Source organism: Tachyglossus aculeatus, chromosome 1 (assembly GCF_015852505.1).
Source record: "Tachyglossus aculeatus isolate mTacAcu1 chromosome 1, mTacAcu1.pri, whole genome shotgun sequence".
Taxonomy (NCBI): Eukaryota; Metazoa; Chordata; class Mammalia; order Monotremata; family Tachyglossidae; genus Tachyglossus; species Tachyglossus aculeatus.
In genome coordinates, this window is record NC_052066.1 from 9,391,213 (window position 1) to 9,412,800 (window position 21,588).

The 21,588-nt window shown below is 43.7% G+C and overlaps 1 protein-coding gene and 1 long non-coding RNA gene across 2 annotated transcripts in view; one reads left to right on the plus strand and one right to left on the minus strand.

Annotated features, from left to right (window-relative positions):
* LOC119926482 (mitochondrial chaperone BCS1) overlaps positions 1–6,489 on the minus strand; it is a 47,790-nt gene extending 41,301 nt beyond the window's left edge. Inside the window, exon 1 of the mRNA XM_038744494.1 lies at positions 6,476–6,489. The gene's annotated coding sequence lies outside the window, so the exon portion shown is untranslated. The remainder of the gene's footprint in view (positions 1–6,475) is intronic.
* Positions 1,268–21,364, plus strand: LOC119926491. Its single transcript, XR_005450337.1, has 3 exons — positions 1,268–1,305; positions 18,430–18,639; positions 21,267–21,364. It is a non-coding gene; the product is annotated as an uncharacterized LOC119926491 (long non-coding RNA).
* The last annotated feature ends 224 nt before the right edge of the window (positions 21,365–21,588 follow it).

Consider the following 21,588-nt stretch of genomic DNA (forward strand, 5'->3'; position numbering starts at 1 on the left):
TCTAAGCACTGAGGTTGATTCAAGGTGATCAGGTGGGGCTCCCAGTCTTCATCCCCATTTGACAGATGAGGGAACTGAGGCCCAAGAGGGGAAGTGACTCGCCCCAAGTCACCCAGCTGATAAGCGGCGGAGGCGGGATTAGAACCCGTGACCTCTGACACCCAAGCCCGGGCTCTTTCCACTGAGCCGCGCTGCTCCTCAAGGAGCGCTTGGGAGAGTACGAGACAAAAATATGTTTTGTTTTGCTTAGAACAGTGCTCTGCACATAGTAAGCGCTTAATAAATGCCATTATTATTATTATTATTATTATTATTATTATTTTGTTGTCTGTCTCCCCCGTCTACACTGTGAGCCCGCTGTTGGGTAGGGACCGTCTCTAGATGTTGCCGACTTGGACTTCCCAAGCGCTTAGTACAGTGCTCTGCACACAGTAAGCGCTCAATAAATACGATTGATGATGATAATGATGATTATTTTATTTTGCTCCCCCAAGCGCTTAGTAGAATGGTCTTCACGGTGAGAGCTCAATAAATATTGATTTATTTTACTTGTACATATTTATTCTGTTTATTTTATTTTGTTAATATGTTTGGTTTTGTTCTCCCCCTGCTAGACTGTGAGCCCACTGTTGGGTAGGGACCGTCTCTAGATGTTGCCAACTTGGACTTCCGAAGCGCTTAGTACAGTGCTCTGCACGCAGGAAGCGATCAATAAATACGACTGAATGAATGAATGAACAGTGCAGCAATAAACACACACATTCCCCGCCCGCAGCCCATTTTGCAGATGAGGGAACTGAGGAGTGAAGTGACTTGCCCAAAGTCAAGGTAGAAGCGGCGCGGCCTTGTGGGCCTAAGCTCGGGACTGGAAGTTAGAGGTCGTGGGTTCGAATCCCGGCTCCGCCGCTTGTCGGCTGTGTGACCTTGGGCAAGTCACGGGGAAGCAGCGTGGCTCGGTGGAAAGAGCCTGGGCTTTGGAGTCAGAGGTTAAATAATAATAATGATGGCATTTATTAAGCGCTTACTATGTGCAAAGCACTGTTCTAAGCGCTGGGGAGGTTACAAGGTGATCAGGCTGTCCCACGGGGGGCTCACAGTCTTCATCCCCATTTGACAGATGAGGTCACTGAGGCCCAGAGAAGTGAAGTGACTTGCCCAAAGTCACACAGCTGACAAATGGCGGAGCCGGGATTTGAACCCACGACCTCTGACTCCAAAGCACGGGCTCTTTCCACTGAGCCACGCTGCTTCTCTGGTTGTGGGTTCAAATCCCGGCTCCGCCACTTGTCTGCTGTGTGACCTTGGGTAAGTCACGGGGAAGCAGCGTGGCTCAGTGGAAAGAGCCCGGGCTTTGGAGTCAGAGGTCGTGGGTTCAAATCCCAGCTCCGCCGCTTGTCTGCTGTGTGACCTTGAGCAAGTCAAGGGGAAGCAGCGTGGCTCAGTGGAAAGATCCCGGGCTTTGGAGTCAGAGGTCATGGGTTCAAATCCCAGCTCCGCCACTTGTCTGCTGTGTGACCTTGGGCAAGTCACGGGGCAGCAGCGTGGCTCAGTGGAAAGAGCCCGGGCTTTGGAGTCAGAGGTCGTGGGTTCTAATCCCGGCTCCGCCACTTGTCAGCTGGGTGACTTTGGGCAAGTCACTTCATTCATTCATTCATTCATTCATTCATTCATTCAATCGCATTTATTGAGCGCTTACTGTGTGCAGAGCGCTGTACTAAGCGCTTGGGAACTCCAAGTTGGCAACCTAGAAAGATGGTCCCTACCCAACAGCGGGCTCACAGGCTAGAAGGGGGAGACAGAGAACAAAACCAAACCTATTAACAAAATAAAATAAATGGAATAAATATGTACAAATAAAATAAATAGAGTAATAAATCCGTACAAACATATATAAATATATACAGGTGCTGTGGGGAGGGGAAGGAGGTAAGGAGGGGAGGATGGGGAGGAGGTCACTTCTCTGGGCCTCAGTGACCTCATCTGTCTAATAATAATAATAATAATAATAATGTTGGCATTTGTTAAGCACTTACAATGTGCAGAGCACTGTTCTAAGCGCTGGGGGGGAATACAAGCTGATCAAGTTGTCCCATGTGGGGCTTACAGTCTTAATTCCCATTTTACAGATGAGGGAACTGAGGCGCAGAGAAGTGAAGTGACTCACCCAAGGTCACACAGCAGACAGGTGGCGGAGCCGGGATTCAAACCCACGACCTCAGACTCCAAAGCCCGGGCTCTTTCCACCGAGCCACGCTGCTTCACTGTGCGCTCCCCGTGGGACAACCTGATCACCTTGTATCCCCCCCAGCGCTTAGAACAGTGCTTGGCACATAGTAAGCGCTTCATAAATGCCATTATTATAATTATTATTATTATGCGTATTCTGTGCCAAGCTCTGGGGTAGATACAAGGTGATCAGGGTGGACTCAGTCCCTGCCCCACGTGGGGCTCACCCGCTTCATTCATTCATTCAGTCGTATTTATTGAGCGCTTCCTGTGGGCCGAGCACTGTACTAAGCGCTCGGGGAGTCCAAGTTGGCAACATCTAGAGACGGTCCCTACCCAACAGCGGGCTCACCGTCTTGATTTTGTTCTCTGTCTCCCCCTTTTAGACTGGGAACCCACTGTTGGGTAGGGACCGTCTCTATATGTTGCCAATTTGTACTTCCCAAGCGCTTAGTACAGTGCTCTGCACATAGTAAGCGCTCAATAAATACGATTGATTGATTCCTTGTGTTACAGAGGGGGGAAGCGAGACCCAGAGAAGTGACGTGACTTGCCCGAGGTCACACAGCAGGCACGTCCCTGCCCACAGGGAAGCTTCCCGCCCCCGGAAAGAGCAGCAGCTAGAGCCCGGGCCTGAGAGTTAGGAGGTCATGGGTTCTAATTCATCCACTCGTTCAGTCGTATTTATTGAGCGCTCACTGTGTGCGGAGCACTAAGCGCTTGGAAAGTACAGTTCAGCAACCCATACGGTCCCTACCCAACGACGGGCTCACACGCTGCCATTTCAGACTGACGTCGGCTCGGCCCCGTGTCTCCCGTGTGACCTTGGGCGAGTCGCTTCACTTCTCTGGGCCTCAGTTCCCTCATCTGGAAAATGGGGATGATGATGATGATGGTATTTGCGCTTAATAAATGCCATTATTATTATTATTATGTGCTTACTATGTGCAAAGCACTGCTCTAAGCGCCGGTGGGGGGAGGCAAGGTGATCAGGTTGCCCCACGTCTTCACAGTCTTCATCCCCATTTGGCAGATGAGGGAACTGAGGCCCAGAGAAGCGGAGTGACTTGCCCAAAGTCACCCAGCTGACAAGTGGTGGAGCCGGGATTCGAACCCGTGACCTCTGCCTCCCAAGCCCGGGCTCTTTCCACTGAGCCACGCTGCTTCTCTGAGCAGAGGAGGATTATGAGAAGCAGCGTGGCTTAGTGCGCAAAGCCCGGGCCTGGAAATCAGAAGGTAACGGGTTCTAATCCCGACTCCGCCCCAGGTCTGCTGTGTGACCTTGGGTAAGTCACTTCCCTTCTCTGGGCCTCACTTCCCTCATCCGTCAAATGGGGATTATGAGAAGCAGTGTGGTTACTGAGCAGAGCCTGGGCCTGGAAATCAGAAGGTAACGGGTTCTAATTCCGACTCCGCCCCAGGTCTGCTGTGTGACCTTGGGTAAGTCACTTCCCTTCTCTGGGCCTCACCTCCCTCATCCGTCAAATGGGGATTATGAGAAGTGGCATGGTTTAGTGGGCAGAGCCCGGGCCTGGAAATCAGAAGGTAATGGGTTCTAATCCCGCCTCCGCCCCAGGTCTGCTGTGTGACCTTGGGTAAGTCACTTCCCTTCTCTGGGCCTCACTTCCCTCATCCATCAAATGGGGATTATGAGAAGCGGCGTGGCTTAGTGAGCAGAGCCCGGGCCTGGAAATCAGAAGGTCATGGGTTCTAATCCTGACTCCACCCCAGGTCTGCTGTGTGACCTTGGGTAAGTCACTTCCCTTCTCTGGGCCTCACTTCCCTCATCCGTCAAATGGGGATTATGAGAAGCGGTGTGGTTTAGTGGGCAGAGCCCGGGCCTGGAAATCAGAAGGTCATGGGTTCTAATCCCGACTCCGCCCCAGATCTACTGTGTGACCCTGGGTATGTCACTTCCCTTCTCTGGGCCTCACTTCCCTCATCCGTCAAATGGGGATTATGAGAAGCGGCGTGGTTACTGAGCAGAGCCTGGGCCTGGAAATCAGAAGGTAATGGGTTCGAATCCCACCTCCGCCCCAGGTCTGCTGTGTGACCTTGGGTAAATCACTTCCCTTCTCTGGGCCTCACTTCCCTCATCCGTCAAATGGGGATTATGAGAAGCGGCGTGGCTTAGTGGGCAGAGCCTGGGCCTGGAAATCAGAAGGTCATGGGTTCTAATCCCAACTCCGCCCCAGGTCTGCTGTGTGACCTTGGGTAAGTCACTTCCCTTCTCTGGGCCTCACTTCCCTCATCCGTCAAATGGGAATTATGAGAAGCAGCGTGGCTTAGTGGGCAGAGCCCGGGCCTGGAAATCATCATCAATCGTATTTATTGAGCGCTTACTATGTGCAGAGCACTGTACTAAATCAGAAGGTAATGGGTTCTAATCCCGACTCTGCCCCAGATCTGCTGTGTGACCTTGGGTAAGTCACTTTCCTTCTCTGGGCCTCACTTCCCTCATCCGTCAAATGGGGATTATGAGAAGCGGTGTGGTTTAGTGGGCAGAGCCTGGGCCTGGAAATCAGTAGGTAATGGGTTCTAATCATGCTCCGCCCCAGGTCTGCTGTGTGACCTTGGGTAAATCACTTCCCTTCTCTAGGCCTCACTTCCCTCATCTGTCAAATGGGGATTATGAGAAGCGGCGTGGTTACTGAGCAGAGCCCGGGCCTGGAAATCAGAAGGTAATGGGTTCTAATCCCGCCTCGGCCCCAGGTCTGCTGTGTGACCTTGGGTAAGTCACTTCCCTTCTCTGGGCCTCACTTCCCTCATCTGTCAAATGGGGATTATGAGAAGCGGCGTGGCTTAGTGGGCAGAGCCCGGGCCTGGAAATCAGAAGGTAACGGGTTCTAATCCCGCCTCCGCCCCAGGTCTGCTGTGTGACCTTGGGTAAATCACTTCCCTTCTCTGGGCCTCACCTCCCTCATCCGTCAAATGGGGATTATGAGAAGCGGCGTGGCTTAGTGGGCAGAGCCCGGGCCTGGAAAGCAGAAGGTAATGGGTTCTAATCCCGACTCCGCCCCAGGTCTGCTGTGTGACCTTGGGTAAGTCACTTCCCTTCTCTGGGCCTCACTTCCCTCATCCGTCAAATGGGGATTATGAGAAGCGACGTGGCTTAGTGGGCAGAGCCCGGGCCTGGAAATCAGAAGGTCATGGGTTCTAATCCCAACTCCGCTCCAGTTCTGCTGTGTGACCTTGGGTAAGTCATTTCCCTTCTCTGGGCCTCACTTTCCTCATCCGTCAAATGGGGATTATGAGAAGCGGCGTGGTTACTGAGCAGAGCCTGGGCCTGGAAATCAGAAGGTAACGGGTTCTAATTCCGACTTCGCCCCAGGTCTGCTGTGTGACCTTGGACCAGTCACTTCCCTTCTCTGGGCCTCACTTCCCTCATCCATCAAATGGGGATTATGAGAAGCGGCGTGGTTACTGAGCAGAGCCTGGGCCTGGAAATCAGAAGGTAATGGGTTCTAATCCCCACTCCGCCCCAGGTCTGCTGTGTGACCTTGGGCCAGTCACTTCCCTTCTCTGGGCCTCAGTTCCCTCATCTCTCAAACGGGGATGAAGACCGTGAGCCCCACGTGGGCCAGGGACTGTGTCCAACCTAACTTGTCCCTACTCCGGCGCTTACAACAGTGCTTGGCCCAGGATAAGCGCTTAACAAGTACCATCATTATCATCGTGGCTCAGTGGAAATAATAATAATAATGATGGCATTTGTTAAGCGCTTACTATGTGCCAAGCACTGTTCTAAGCGCTGGGGAGGTTACAAGGTGATCAGGTTGTCCCACGGGAGGCTCACAGTCCCACCTAGACTGGGCCCACTGTTGGGTAGAGGCCGTCTCTCTATGTTGCCAACTTGGACTTCCCAAGCGCTTAGTACAGTGCTCTGCACACAGTAAGCGCTCAATAAATACGATTGATTGATTGATTGTGAGCCCCTGGTGGGACAACCTGATCACCTTGTATTCATTCATTCAATCGTATTTATTGAGCGCTTACTGTGTGCAGGGCACTGTACTAAGCGCTTGGGAAGTACAAGTTGGCAACATATAGAGACAGTCCCTACCCAATAGTGGGCTCACAGTTTTGTATGCTCCCCAGCTCTTAGAACAGTGCTTGGCACATAGTAAGCGCTTAGCAAATATCATTATTATTATATCTTCTCCCAGGCGCTTAGGACAGTGCTCTGCACACACTAAGCGCTCAATAAATACGACTGAATAAATGAATGAATGAGGAGACTCCCCCTTACCTCCACACAGCGACTCTCTGGCCCCTCCTCTCTATGGTTTCCTCCCCACGTGCAGAGCGCCGCTCTACCCCGTCCTCTCCTCCTCTATGGGTCAGCGGGAGGGCTCGGGGCTGCGCCGCTCTAGCCCGCGCCGGCCTCCCCTCTATGGTTCCCCCCCACCCGTCTCCTCAGCGGGAGGACTCGAGTGGCGCCGCTCTAGCCCGCGCCGTCTCCATGGTGCCGCCTTCTCGCTTCTGCGGCTGCGCAGCGAAGCCTCCTTTAAAGCGACAGATGAGGCCTCCGCCTGCCTAGAGGCCTCAGGTGATTGACACCTATTTGCCCGTTTTCGTGTGTACTGATCGATCAGTCTATCGATTTCTATTGATACCTATTTACCGGTTTTGATGTATATAGATCTATCATTCTGTTGATTTCCATTGATACCTATTTACCCGTTTTGATGTATATAGATTTATCATTCTATTGATTTCTGTTGATACCTGATTACTCTTTTTGATGTATATAGATCTATCATTCTATTGATACCTATTTACAAGTTTTGCTGTGTATAGATCTTTCTATTGATACCTCTTTACCCATTTTAAGGTGTAGAGATCTACCATTCTATTGATTTCCATTGATACCTATTTACCCATTTTGATGTATATGGATCTATCATTCTGTTGATTTCCATAGATATCTATTTACCCATTTTGACGTATATAGATCTATCATTCTATTGATTTCTGTTGCTACCTGATTATTCCTTTTGATGTATATAGATCTATCATTCTATTGATACCTATTTACCAGTTTTGCTGTGTATAGATCTTTCTATTGATACGTCTTTACCCGTTTTAAAGTGTAGAGATCTACCATTCTATTGATTTCTATTGATACCTATTTACCCGTTTTGATGTATATAGATCTATCATTCTGTTGATTTCCATTGATACCTATTTACCCGTTTTGACGTATATAGACCTATCATTCTATTGATTTCTGTTGATACCGGAGTACTCGTTTTGATGTATATAGATCTGTCATTCTATTGATACCTATTTACAAGTTTTGCTGTGTATAGATCTTTCTATTGATACCTTTTTACCCCTTTTAAAGTGTAGAGCTCTACTATTCTATTGATTTCCATTGATACCTATTTACTCGTTTTGATGTATATAGATCTATCATTCTGTTGATACCTAATTACAAGTTTTGCTGTGTATAGGTCTTTCTATTGATACCTCTTTACCCATTTTAAAGTGTAAAGATCTACCATTCTATTGATTTCAATTGATACCTATTTACTCGTTGTGATGTATATAGATCTATCATTCTGTTGATTTCCGTTGATACCTACTTACCCGTTTTGACGTATATATATCTATCATCCTATTGATTTCTTTTGATACCTGATTACTCATTTTGATGTATATAGATCTATCATTCTATTGATACCTATTTACAAGTTTTGCTGTGTATAGATCTTTCTGCTGGTTTCTATTGATACCTCTTTACCCATTTTCAAGTGTAGAGATCTACCATTCTATTGATTTCTATTGATACCTATTTACTCATTTTGATAATACTATTACTACTAATAATAATGGCATTTATTAAGCACTTACTATGTGCAAAGCACTGTTCTAAGCGCTGGGGAGGTTACAAGGTGATCAGGTTGTCCCACATGGGGCTCACAGTCTCAATCCCCATTTTCCAGATGAGTTAACTGAGGCACAGAGAAGTTAAGTGACTTGCCCAAAGCCACACAGCTGACAATTGGCGGAGCCGGGGTTTGAACCCATGACCTCTGACTCCAAAGCCCGGGCTCTTCTCCACTGAGCCACGCTGCTTCAATGTATATAGAATGCTTGATGTATATAGATCTATCATTCTGTTGATTTCCATTGATACCTATTTACTAGTTTTGATGTGTATAGACCTATCATTCCATTGATTTCCTTGGATACCTATTTACAGGTTTTGATGTGTATAGATCTGTCATTCTACTGATTTCCATTGATCTTCATTTTTTCATTTTGCTGTGTATAGATCTATCATTCTATTGATTTCTGTTGATACCTATTTACCCGTTTTGGTGTGTATAGATCTATCATTCTATTGATTTCAATTGATCCTTATTTACTCATTTTGCGGTGCATAGATCTATCATTCTGTTGATTTCTATTGATACCTCTTTACCCGTTTTAATGTGTAGAGATCTATCATTCTATTGATTTCCATTGATACCTATTTACCCATTTTGGTGTGTATAGATCTATCATCCTATTGATTTCCATTGAAACCTATTTACCCGTTTTAATGTGTAGAGATCTATCATTCTATTTCTATTGATGTGTAGAGATCTATCATTCTATTGATTTCCATTGATACCTATTTACCCGTTTTACTGTGCATAGGTCTATCATTCTGTTGATATCTATTGATACCTATTTACCTGTTTTGATGTATATAGATCTATCATTCTGTTGATTTCCATTGATACCTATTTACCCATTTTGATGTGTATAGATCTATCATTCTATTTCTTTCTATTGATGTGTAAAGATCTATCATTCTATTGATTTCCACTGATCCTTATTTACTCATTTTGCTGTGCATAGATCTATCATTCTGTTGATTTCTATTGATACCTATTTACCCGTTTTGGTGTGTATAGAGCTATCATTCTGTTGATTTCCATTGATACCTATTTACCCGTTTTGCTGTGCATAGATCTATCATTCTGCTAATTTCTATTGATACCTATTTACCCGTTTTGATGTGTATAGATCTATCATTCTATTTCTTTCTATTGATGTGTATTGATCCATCATTCTATTGATTTCCATTGATCCTTATTCACTCGTTTTGCTGTGCATAGATCTATCATTCTGTTGATTTCTTTACCCGTTTTGATGTGTATAGAGCTATCATTCTATTGATTTCCATTGATACCTATTTACCCATTTTGATGTATATAGATCTATCATTCTGTTGATTTCCATTGATACCTATTTACTAGTTTTGGTGTGTATAGACCTATCATTCCATTGATTTCCTTTGATACTTGTTTATGGGTTTTGATGTGTATAGATCTATCATTCTATTGATTTCCATTAATCCTTATTTACTCGTTTTGCTGTGCGTAGATCTGTCATTCTATTGATTTCTACTGATACCTAGTTACCCATTTTGATGTATATAGATCTATCATTCTGTTGATTTCCATTGATACCTATTTACCCATTTTGACGTATATAGATCTATCATTATATTGATTTCCATTGATACCTATTTACCCGTTTTGCTGTGCATTAGATCTATCATTCTATTGATTTCTATAGATGCCTATTTACTCGTTTTGATGTATATAGGTCTATCATTCTTTTGATTTCCATTGATACCTATTTACCCATTTTGATGTGTATAGCGCTAGCATTCTATTGATTTCCATTGATACCTATTTACCCGTTTTGCTGTGCATAGATTTATCATTCTAGTGATTTCCATCAATACCTATTTACTCGTTTTGATGTATATAGATCTATCATTCTGTTGATTTCTATTGATACCTATTTACTAGTTTTGATGTGTATAGACCTATCATTCCATTGATTTCCTTGGATACCTATTTACGGGTTTTGATATGTATAGATCTATCATTCTACTGATTTCCATTGATCTTCATTTTTTCATTTTGCTGTGTATAGATCTATCATTCTATTGATTTCTATTGATACCTATTTACCCGTTTTGATGTGTATAGATCTATCATTCTATTGTTTTCAATTGATCCTTATTTACTCATTTTGCTGTGCATAGATCTATCATTCTGTTGATTTCTATTGATACCTCTTTACCCGTTTTAATATGTAGAGATCTATCATTCTGTTGATTTCCATTGTTACCTATTTACTTGTTTTGATGTATATAGAGCTATCATCTATTGATTTTCATTGATACCTCTTTACCCGTTTTAATGTGTATAGATCCATCATTCCATTAATTTCCATTGATAACTATGTACTTGTTTTTCTGTGCATAGATCTATCGTTCTACTGATTTCCATTGATCCCTGTTCCCTTGTTTTGATGTATAGATCTATCATTCTATTGATTTCCATTTTTCCCCGTTTCCTTGTTTTGATGTGTATAGATCAATCAATCGTATTTATTGAGCATTTACTGTGTGCAGAACACTGTACTAAGCACTTGGGAAGGACAAGTTGGCAACATATAGAGACGGTCCCTACCCAACAGTGGTCTAGAAGGGGGAGACAGAGAACAAAACCAAACATATTAACAAAATAAAATAAATAGAATAGATATGTACAAGTAAAATAATAAATAGAGTAATAAATATGTACAAACATTTATACATATAAACAGGTGCTGTGGGGAAGGGAAGGAGGTAAGGTGGGAGGGATGGAGAAGGGAAGGAAGGAGGGGGCTCAGTCTGGGAAGGCCTCCTGGAGGAGGTGAGCTCTCAGTAGGGCCTTGAGATCTATCATTCTATTGATTTCCATTGATACCTATTTACTCATTTTAATGTATATAGATATATCATTCCGTTGATTTCCATTGATACCTATTTACCCATTTTGATGTGTATAGCTCTATCATTCTGTTGATTTCTATTGATACCTATTTTTCCATTTTGATATGTATCTATCATTCTGTTTCTTTCTATTGATACCCATTTACTCATTTTGATGTGCATAGATCTATCATTCTATTGATTTCCATTGCCAGCTGTGTGACTTTGGGCAAGTCACTTATATAATAATAATAATGATGGCATTTATTAAGCGCTTACTGTGTGTAAAGCACTGTTCTAAGCGCTGGGGAGGTTACAAGATGATCAGGTTGTCCCACATGTTGCTCACAGTCTAAATCCCCATTTTACAGATGAGGTAACTGAGGCACAGAGAAGTGAAGTGACTTGCCCAAGTCACACAGCCGACAATTGGTGGAGCCGGGATTTGAACCCATGACCTATGACTCCAAAGCCCGTGCTCTTCCCACTGTGCCACGCTGCTTCTCTGTGCCTCAGTTACCTCATCTATAAAATGGGGATTAAGACTGTGAGCCCCACGTGGGACAATCTGATCACCTTGTGTCCCCCCAGCGCTTACAACAGTGCTTTGCACATAGTAAGTGCTTAACAAATGCCATCATTATTATTATTATTATTTACTTGTTTTTCTGTGTATATGTCTATCATTCTGTTGATTTCTATTGATACCTCTTTACCCATTTTGATGTGAATAGATCTATCATTCTATTGATTTCTATGATACCTAATTACTCATTTTGATGTATATAGATCTATCATTCTGTTGATTTCCATTGATACCTATCTACCCATTTTGACGTATATAGATCTATCATTCTATTGATTTCCATTGATACCTATTTACCCGTTTTGCTGTGCATTAGATCTATCATTCTGTTGATTTCCATAGATACCTATTTACTCGTTTTGAGGTATATAGGTCTATCATTCGATTGATTTCCATTTATACCTATTTACCCGTTTTGATGTGTATAGCTCTATCATTCTCTTGATTTCTATTGATACCTATTTACCCGTTTTGCTGTGCATAGATCTGTCATTCTACTGATTTCCATTGATACCTATTTACTCACTTTTATGTGTATAGACATTCTATTTCCATTGATCCCTGTTTCTTTGTTTTGATGTGTATAGATCTATCATTATATTGATTTCCATTGATACCCATTTACTCGTTTGGCTGTGTATAGATCTGTCATTCTATTTCTTTCCATTGATCCCTGCTTCCTTGTTTTGATGTGTATAGATCTCTCATTCTGTTTATTTCTTTCGTTGCCTGCTAACTCGTTTTGATGTGTATAGATCTCTCATTCTGTTTCTTTCTGTTGATACCTATTTACTTGTTTTGATGTGTATAGGTCTGTCATTCTGTTTCTTTCCATTGGTGCCTGCTTACTCGTTTTGGTGTGTATAGATCTATCATTCTATTGATTTCTATCATTGCCTGCTTACTCGTTTTGTTGTGTATAGATCTATCGTTCTGTTTCTTTCAATTAATGCCTGCTTACACGTTTTTGTGTGTATAGATCTATCATTCTGTTTCTTTCCATTGGTGCCTGCTTACTTGTTTTGGTGTGTATAGATCTATCATTCTGTTGATTTCTATCATTGCCTGTTTACTCCTTTTGATGTGTATTGATCTCTAATTCTATTTCTATTGATACCTGTTTAGTCGTTTTGATGTGTATAGATCTATCATTCTAGTGATTTCCATCGATCCCTGTTTCCTTGTTTTGATGTGTATACATCTATCATTCTATTTCTTTCTATTGATACCTATTTTCTACTTTTGATGTGTATAAATTTTTCATTCTTCTTGTTTCTATTGATACCTATTTACTAGTTTTGATGTGTATAGATCTATCATTCTGTTTCTTTCCATTGGTGCCTGCTTACTTGTTTTGGTGTGTATAGATCTATCATTCTGTTGATTTCTATCATTGCCTGTTTACTTGTTTTGATGTGTATTGATCGCTAATTCTATTTCTTCCTATTGCTACCTGTTTAGTCGTTTTGATTTGTACAGATCTATCATTCTAGTGATTTCCATCGATCCCTGTTTCCTTGTTTTGATGTGTATACATCTATCATTCTATTTCTTTCTATTGATACCTATTTTCTAGTTTTGATGTGTATAGATCTATCATTCTGTTTCTTTCCATTGGTGCCTGCTTACTCGTTTTGGTGTGTATAGATCTATCATTCAGTTGATTTCTATCATTGCCTGTTCACTCGTTTTGATGTGTATTAATCGCTAATTCTATTTCTTCCTATTGATACCTGTTTAGTCGTTTTGATGTGTATAGATCTATCATTCTATTTCTTTCTATTGATACCTATTTTCTAGTTTTGATGTGTATACATTTTTCATTCTACTTGTTTCTATTAATACCTATTTACTAGTTTTGATGTGTATAGATCTATCATTCTGTTTCTTTCCATTGGTGCCTGCTTACTCGTTTTGGTGTGTATAGATCTATCATTCTGTTGATTTCTATCGTTGCCAGTTTACTCCTTTTGATGTGTATTGATCTCTAATTCTATTTCTTTCTATTGATACCTGTTTAGTCGTTTTGATGTGTATACATCTATCATTCTATTTCTTTCTATTGATACCTATTTTCTAGTTTTGATGTGTATAAATTTATCATTCTACTTGTTTCTATTGCTACCTATTTTCTAGTTTTGATGTGTATAGATCTATCATTCTGTTTCTTTCCATTGGTGCCTGCTTACTTGCTTTGGTGTGTATAGATCTATCATTCTGTTGATTTCTATCATTGCCTGTTTCCTCCTTTTGATGTGTATTGATCTCTAATTCTATTTCTATTGGTACCTGTTTAGTCGTTTTGATGTGTATAGATCTATCATTCTAGTGATTTCCATCGATCCCTGTTTCCTTGTTTTGATGTATATACATCTATCATTCTATTTCTTTCTATTGATACCTATTTTCTACTTTTGATGTGTATAAATTTTTCATTCTACTTGTTTCTATTGATACCTATTTACTAGTTTTGATGTGTATAGATCTATCATTCTGTTTCTTTCCATTGGTGTCTGCTTACTCGTTTTGGTGTGTATAGATCTATCATTCTGTTGATTTCTATCATTGCCTGTTCACTCGTTTTGATGTGTATTGATTGCTAATTCTATTTCTTCCTATTGATGCCTGTTTAGTCGTTTTGATGTGTATAGATCTATCATTCTATTTCTTTCTATTGATACCTATTTTCTACTTTTGATGTGTATAAATTTTTCATTCTACTTGTTTCTATTAATACCTATTTACTAGTTTCGATGTGTATAGATGTATCATTCTGTTTCTTTCCATTGGTGCCTGCTTACTCGTTTTGGTGTGTATAGATATATCATTCTGTTGATTTCTATCATTGCCTGTATACTCGTTTTTGATGTGTATTGATCTCTAATTCTACTTCTTTCTATTGATACCTGTTTAGTCGTTTTGATGTGTATAGATCTATCATTCTAGTGATTTCCATGGATCCCTGTTTCCTTGTTTTGATGTGTATAGATCTATCATTCTATTTCTTTCTATTGATACCTATTTTCTACTTTTGATGTGTATAAATTTTTCATTCTACTTGTTTCTGTTGATACCTATTTACTAGTTTTGATGTGTATAGATCTGTCATTCTGTTTCTTTCCATTGGTGCCTGCTTACTCGTTTTGGTGTATAGATATATCATTCTGTTGATTTCTATCATTGCCTGTTTACTCGTTTTTGATGTGTATTGATCGCTAATTCTATTTCTTCCTATTGATACCTGTTTAGTCGTTTTGATGTGTATAGATCTATCATTCTATTTCTTTCTATTGGTACCTATTTTCTACTTTTGATGTGTATAAATTTTTCATTCTCCTTGTTTCTATTGATACCTATTTACTAGTTTTGATGTGTATAGATCTATCATTCTGTTTCTTTCCATTGGTGCCTGCTTACTTGTTTTGGTGTGTATAGATCTATCATTCTGTTGATTTCTATCATTGTCTTTTTAACTTGTTTTGATGTGTATTGATCGCTAATTCTATTTCTTTCTATTGCTACCTGTTTAGTCGTTTTAATTTGTATAGATCTATCATTCTAGTGATTTCCATCGATCCCTCTTTCCTTGTTTTGATGTGTATACATCTATCATTCTATTTCTTTCTATTGATACCTATTTTCTAGTTTTGATGTGTATAGATCTATCATTCTGTTTCTTTCCATTGGTGCCTGCTTACTCGTTTTGGTGTGTATAGATCTATCATTCTGTTGATTTCTATCATTGCCTGTTTACTCCTTTTGACGTGTATTGATCGCTAATTCTATTTCTATTTCTATTCTATTGATACCTGTTTAGTCGTTTTGATGTGTATACATCTATCATTCTATTTCTTTCTATTGATACCTATTTTCTAGTTTTGATGTGTATAAATTTATCATTCTACTTGTTTCTATTGATACCTATTTACTAGTTTTGATGTGCATACATCTATCATTCTGTTTCCGTTGGTGTCTGCTTACTCGTTTTGGTGTGTATAGATCTATCATTCTGTTGATTTCTACCATTGCCTGTTTACTCGTTTTGATGTGTATTGATCGCTAATTCTATTTCTTCCTATTGATACCTGTTTAGTCGCTTTGATGTGTATACATCTATCATTCTATTTCTTTCTATTGATACCTATTTTCTAGTTTTGATGTGTATAAATTCATTCATTCATTCAATCGTATTTATTGAGTGCTTACTGTGTGCAGAGCACTGTACTAAGCGCTTGGGAAGTACAAGTTGGCAACATATAGAGCACTGTATTATATGGAGAAGCAGCATGGCATTGTGGCTAGAGCCCGGGCTTGGAAGTTAGAAGGACCTGGGTTCTAATCCCGGCCCCGCCACCTGTCTGCTGTGTGACCTTGGGCGAGTCACTTCACTTCCCTGGGCCTCAGTTCCCTCCTCTGGAAAATGGGGACGGAGACTGTGAGCCCCACGTGGGACAGGGACTGTGTTGGACATGATTAGCTTGTACCTCAAACAGTGCCCGGCATCCAGTAAGCGCTTAACAAATATCCTTTAAAATACAGAAATTACAGGTATAAAATCACAGTCCTCTCCCAACCCTTCGGACGCTGCTCTGCTCAAAGTAGATGCTCAGTCAATCCATAGATTGATTGATTGATGGGCATGGGATGCAGACGGTTGTGTGTTCTAATCCCGGCTCCACACACGTCTGCTACATTCATTCATTCATTCAATCGTATTTATTGAGCACTTACTGTGTGCAGAGCACTGTACTAATAATAATAATGATGATGATGGCATTTGAGAACAAAGCACTGTTCTAAGCGCTGGGGAGGATACAAGGTGATCAGGTTGTCCCACGGGGGGCTCACAGTCTTAGTCCCCATTTTACAGATGAGGGAACTGAGGCCCAGAGAAGTTAAGTGGCTTGCCCAAAGTCACCCAGCTGACAATTGGCGGAGCCGGGATTTGAACCCATGACCTCTGACTCCAAAGCCCGGGCTCTTTCCAAAGAGCCACGCTGCTTCTCTAAGCGCTTGGGAAGTCCAAGTCGGCAACCTCTAGAGACGGTCCCTACCCAACAACGGGCTCACAGTCTAGAAGGGGGAGACAGGCAACAAAACAAGTAGACAGGTGTCAATCAATCAATCAATCGTATTTATTGAGCGCTTACTGTGTGCAGAGCACTGTACTAAGCGCTTGGGAAGTACAAGTTGGCAACATATAAAGATGGTCCTTACCCAACAGTGGGCTCACAGTCTAGAAGGGGGAGACAGAGAACAGAACCAAACATATTAACAAAATAAAATAAATCATCATCATCATCATCAATCGTATTTATTGAGCACTTACTGTGTGCAGAGCACTGTACTAAGCGCTTGGGAAGTACAAATTGGCAACATACAGAGACAGTCCCTACCCAACAGTGGGCTCACAGTCTAAAAGGGGGAGACAGAGAACAAAACCAAACATACTAACAAAATGAAATAAATAGAATAGATATGTACAAGTAAAATAAATAAATGAATGAATAAATAGAGTAATAAATATGTACAAACATCTATACATATATACAGGTGCTGTGGGGAAGGGAAGGAGGTAAGACGTGGTGGGGGGGGATGGAGGGGGGCCTCAGTTCCCTCATCTGTCAAATGGGGATGGAGATTGGAAGCCTCACATGGGACAGAGACTGTGTCCAGTCCGATTTGCTTCTTTCCACCCCAGCGCTTAATACAGTGCCTGGCATGTAATAATAATAATTTTGGTATTTGTTAAGCGCTTACTATGTGCCAAGCACCGTTCTAAGCGCTGGGGGAGATACAAGGTGATCAGGTTGTCCCACGGGGGGCTCACGGTGTCCATCCCCATTTGACAGATGAGGGAACTGAGGCCCAGAGAAGTGAAGTGACTTGCCCAAAGTCACTCAGCTGGTAAGAGAAGCAGCATGGCTCAGTGGAAAGAGCCCGGGCTGTGGAGTCAGAGGTCATGGGTTCAAATCCCAGCTCTGCCAACTGTCAGATGCGGGACTTTGGGCAAGTCACTTCACTTCTCTGGGCCTCAGTGACCTCATCTGTAAAATGGGGATTAAAACTGTGAGCCCCCCCCGGGACAACCTAATCACCTTGTAACCTCCCCAGTGCTTAGAACAGTGCTTTGCACATAGTAAGCACTTAACCAATACCTTTTAGACTGTGAGCCCACTGCTGGGTAGGGACTGTCTCTATATGTTACCAACTTGTACTTCCCAAGTGCTTAGTACAGTGCTCTGCACACAGTAAGCGCTCAATAAATACGATTGATGATGATGATGATGATGATGATGATTATTATTAAGTGGCGCAACCGGGATTAGAACCCATGACCTCTGACTCCCAAGCCCATGCTCTTTCCACTAAGCCATACTGCTTCTCTGACATAGTAAGTGCTTAGAGAAGCAGCGTGGCTCAGTGGAAAGAGCCCGGGCTTTGGAGCCGGAGGTCATGGGTTCGAATCCCGGCTCCGCCCCGTCTGCTGTGGGACCTTGGGCAAGTCACTTCACTTCTCTGAGCCTCAGTTCCCTCATCTGTAAAACGGGGATTACGACCGCGAGCCCCACGTGGGACAACCAGATCATCCTGTACCCCCTCCAGCGCTTAGAACTGTGCTTGGCACATAGTAAGCGCTTAACAAATGCCATCGTCATCATTATTATTATTACTTGTTTGGTTGTTAACGACCGTGAGCCCGTCGTTGGGTAGGGACCGTCCCTCTCTGTTGCCAACTTGTCCTTCCCAAGCGCTTAGTCCAGTGCTCTGCACGCGGTGAGTGCTCAATAAATATGATTGAATGAATAATACTAATGATAATAATGGGAACTCTGCCTTTCTTCCCCAGCACCGGGCCGACGGTCCGACCCTAGCGAGGATGCCGTGACGGATGCCTGTCTGGACGCCCCGTCGGACGGCGAGATGGAGGGGGCCCGGCCGCGACCTTTGACCCCTCCTGCCCCCGATTGTCCCCATTTTGAACCGGGCCGTCTCTTAGACACCCCCGTCGGGGGAGACCCGGCCAGCGGGGAGACCTTGGTGGACGCCGGGACCCCAGGTATGGAGCCCCCGGGCCGGGCTGAGCGGCTACGGGATTAACGGGTCACCGGCCCCGGTGTGGGGGGCTCAGGTGGAAACCACACGTGAGGAGCAGTTCATTCATTCACTCATTTGTATTTATTGAGCGCCCACTATTCATCCGGTCGTATTTAGTGAGCGCTTAGTGTGTGCAGAGCTCTGGACTAAGCATTATGTGCAAAGCCCTCTGAAGGGCTGTGAGCCCACTGTTGGGTAGGGACCGTCTCTATATGTTGCCAATTTGTACTTCCCAAGCGCTTAGCACAGTGCTCTGCACATCGTAAGCGCTCAATAAATACGACCGATGATGATGATGATGACCGTCTCTATATGTTGCCAACTTGGACTTCCCAAGCGCTTAGTACAGTGCTCTGCAATCAATCAATCAGTCGTATTTATTGAGCGCTTACTGTGTGCAGAGCACTGGACTAAGCGCTTGGGAAGTCCAAGTTGGCAACATCTAGAGACGGTCCCTACCCAATAGCGGGCTCACAGTCTAGAAGGGGGAGACAGAGAACAAAACCAAACGTACTAACAAAATAAAATAAATAGAATAGATATGTACAAGTAAAATAAATAAATAGAGTAATTTATTACTCGCAGTGAGCGCTCGATAAATACGATTGATTGATTGAAGGGGGTTGGCCCAAGAGGAGGGAAAGAGCCCAATAATAATAACGGTATTTGTTAAGCACTTACTATGTGCAAAGCACTGTTCTAAGTGCTGGGGTAATAATAGTGATGATAATAATAATAATAATGGTGGCATTTGATAAGCGCTTCCTATGTGCCAAGCACTGTTCTAAGCGCTGGGTTAATAATAATGATAATAATAATAGTAATGATGGCATTTGTTAAGCTCAGTACAGTGCTCTGCACGCAGTAAGCACTCAATAAATATGATTGAATGAATGAGTGGACTAAGCGCTCGGGAGAGTCCAACAGAACAATAAACGGACACAGTCCCCGACCGTGATGAGCCCTGTGTCAAATAGACTGTGCGGCCGCTGTTGGGTAGGGACCGTCTCTAGATGTTGCCAACCTGTATGTCCCAAGCGCTCAGCACAGTGCTCTGCACACAGTAAGCGCTCAATAAATATGATTGAATGAATGAATGACTGGACTAAGCGCTCGGGAGAGCCCAACAGAACAATAAACGGACACAGTCCCCGCCCGCGATGAGCCCTGTGTCTTCTAGACTGTGTGGCCGTTGTTGGGTCGGGACTGTCTCTATATGTTGCCAACTTGTACGTCCCAAGTGCTCAATACAGTGCTCTGCACACAGTAAGCGCTCAATAAATACGACTGAATGAATGAATGACTGGACTAAGCGCTCGGGAGAGTCCAACAGAACAATAAATGGACGCAGTCCCCGCCCGCGATGATCCCTGTGTCTTCTAGACTGTGAGCCCACTGTCGGGTCGGAACCGTCTCTATATGTTGCCAACTTGGATGTCCCAAGCGCTCAGTCCAGTGCTCTGCACACAGTAAGCTTTCAATAAATACGATTGAATGAATGAATGACCGGACTAAGCACTCAGGATAGTCCAACAGAACAATAAACGGACACAGTCCCCACCCGCGATGAGCCCTTTGTCTTCTAGACTGTGTGGCCGCTGTTGGGTCGGGACCGCCTCTATATGTTGCCAACTTGTACGTCCCAAGTGCTCAATACAGTGCTCTGCACACATTAAGCGCTCAATAAATACGACTGAATGAATGAATAACTGGACTAAGCGCTCAGGAGAGTCCAACAGAACAATAAACGGACACAGTCCCCGCCCGTAATGAGCCCTGTGTCTTCTAGACTGTGCGGCTGCTGTTGGGTCGGGACCGTCTCTATATGTTGCCAACTTGTACATCCCAAGCATTCAGTCCAGTGTTCTGCACACAGTAAGCGCTCAATAAATACGATTGAATGAATGAATGACTGGACTGAGCGCTCGGGAGAGTCCAACAGAACAATAAACGGACACAGTCCCCGCCCGCGATGAGCCCTGTGTCTTCTAGACTGTGTGGCCGCTGTTGGGTCGGGACCGTCTCTATATGTTGCCAACTTGTACATCCCAAGCGCTCAATACAGTGCTCTGCACACAGTAAGCGCTCAATAAATACGACTGAATGAATGAATGAGTGGAGTGAGCACTCGGGAGAGTCCAACAGAACAATAAAGGGACACAGTTCCCACCCGCGATGAGCCCTGTGTCTTCTAGACTGTGTGGCCGCTGTTGGGTCGGGACCGTCTCTATATGTTGCCAACTTGGACGTCCCAAGCGCTCAGTACAGTGCTCTGCACACAGTAAGCGCTCAATAAATACGACTGAATGAATGAATGAGTGGACTGAGCACTCGGGAGAGTCCAACAGAACAATAAAGGGACACAGTCCCCGCCCGCGATGAGCCCTGTGTCTTCTAGACTGTGTGGCCGCTGTTGGGTCGGGACCGCCTCTGTATGTTGCCAACTTGTACGTCCCAAGCGCTCAGTACAGTGCTCGGCACACAGTAGGCGCTCAATAAATAGGATTGAATGAATGAATGAATGCTTTGGGACTGGCACACCCGCCCGGGCGGGCCCGGCCTTGGCACTGCCGCCCTGTTTCCCTGCAGAGACACGCGGGCAGGAAGCCCGGCCGGATGAGGAGGAAGGGCCGGTGGCGGCGGACCCGAGGGGCGAGGATGAGGAGAGCCAGGCCCGACCCGGCGGAGGCGGGAAGCACCAGGAAGCCCAGGGATCTCCGTGCCAAGGTAATAATAATAATACTGATGCCATTTATTAAGCGCTTACTATGTGCCAAGCACTGTTCTAAGCGCTGGGGAGGTTACAAGGTGATCAGGTTGTCCCACGGGGGGGGCGCTCACAGTCTTCGTCCCCATTTTACAGATGAGGGAACTGAGGCCCAGGGAGTCTCGCCCGCCCTTCTGCGCCGCA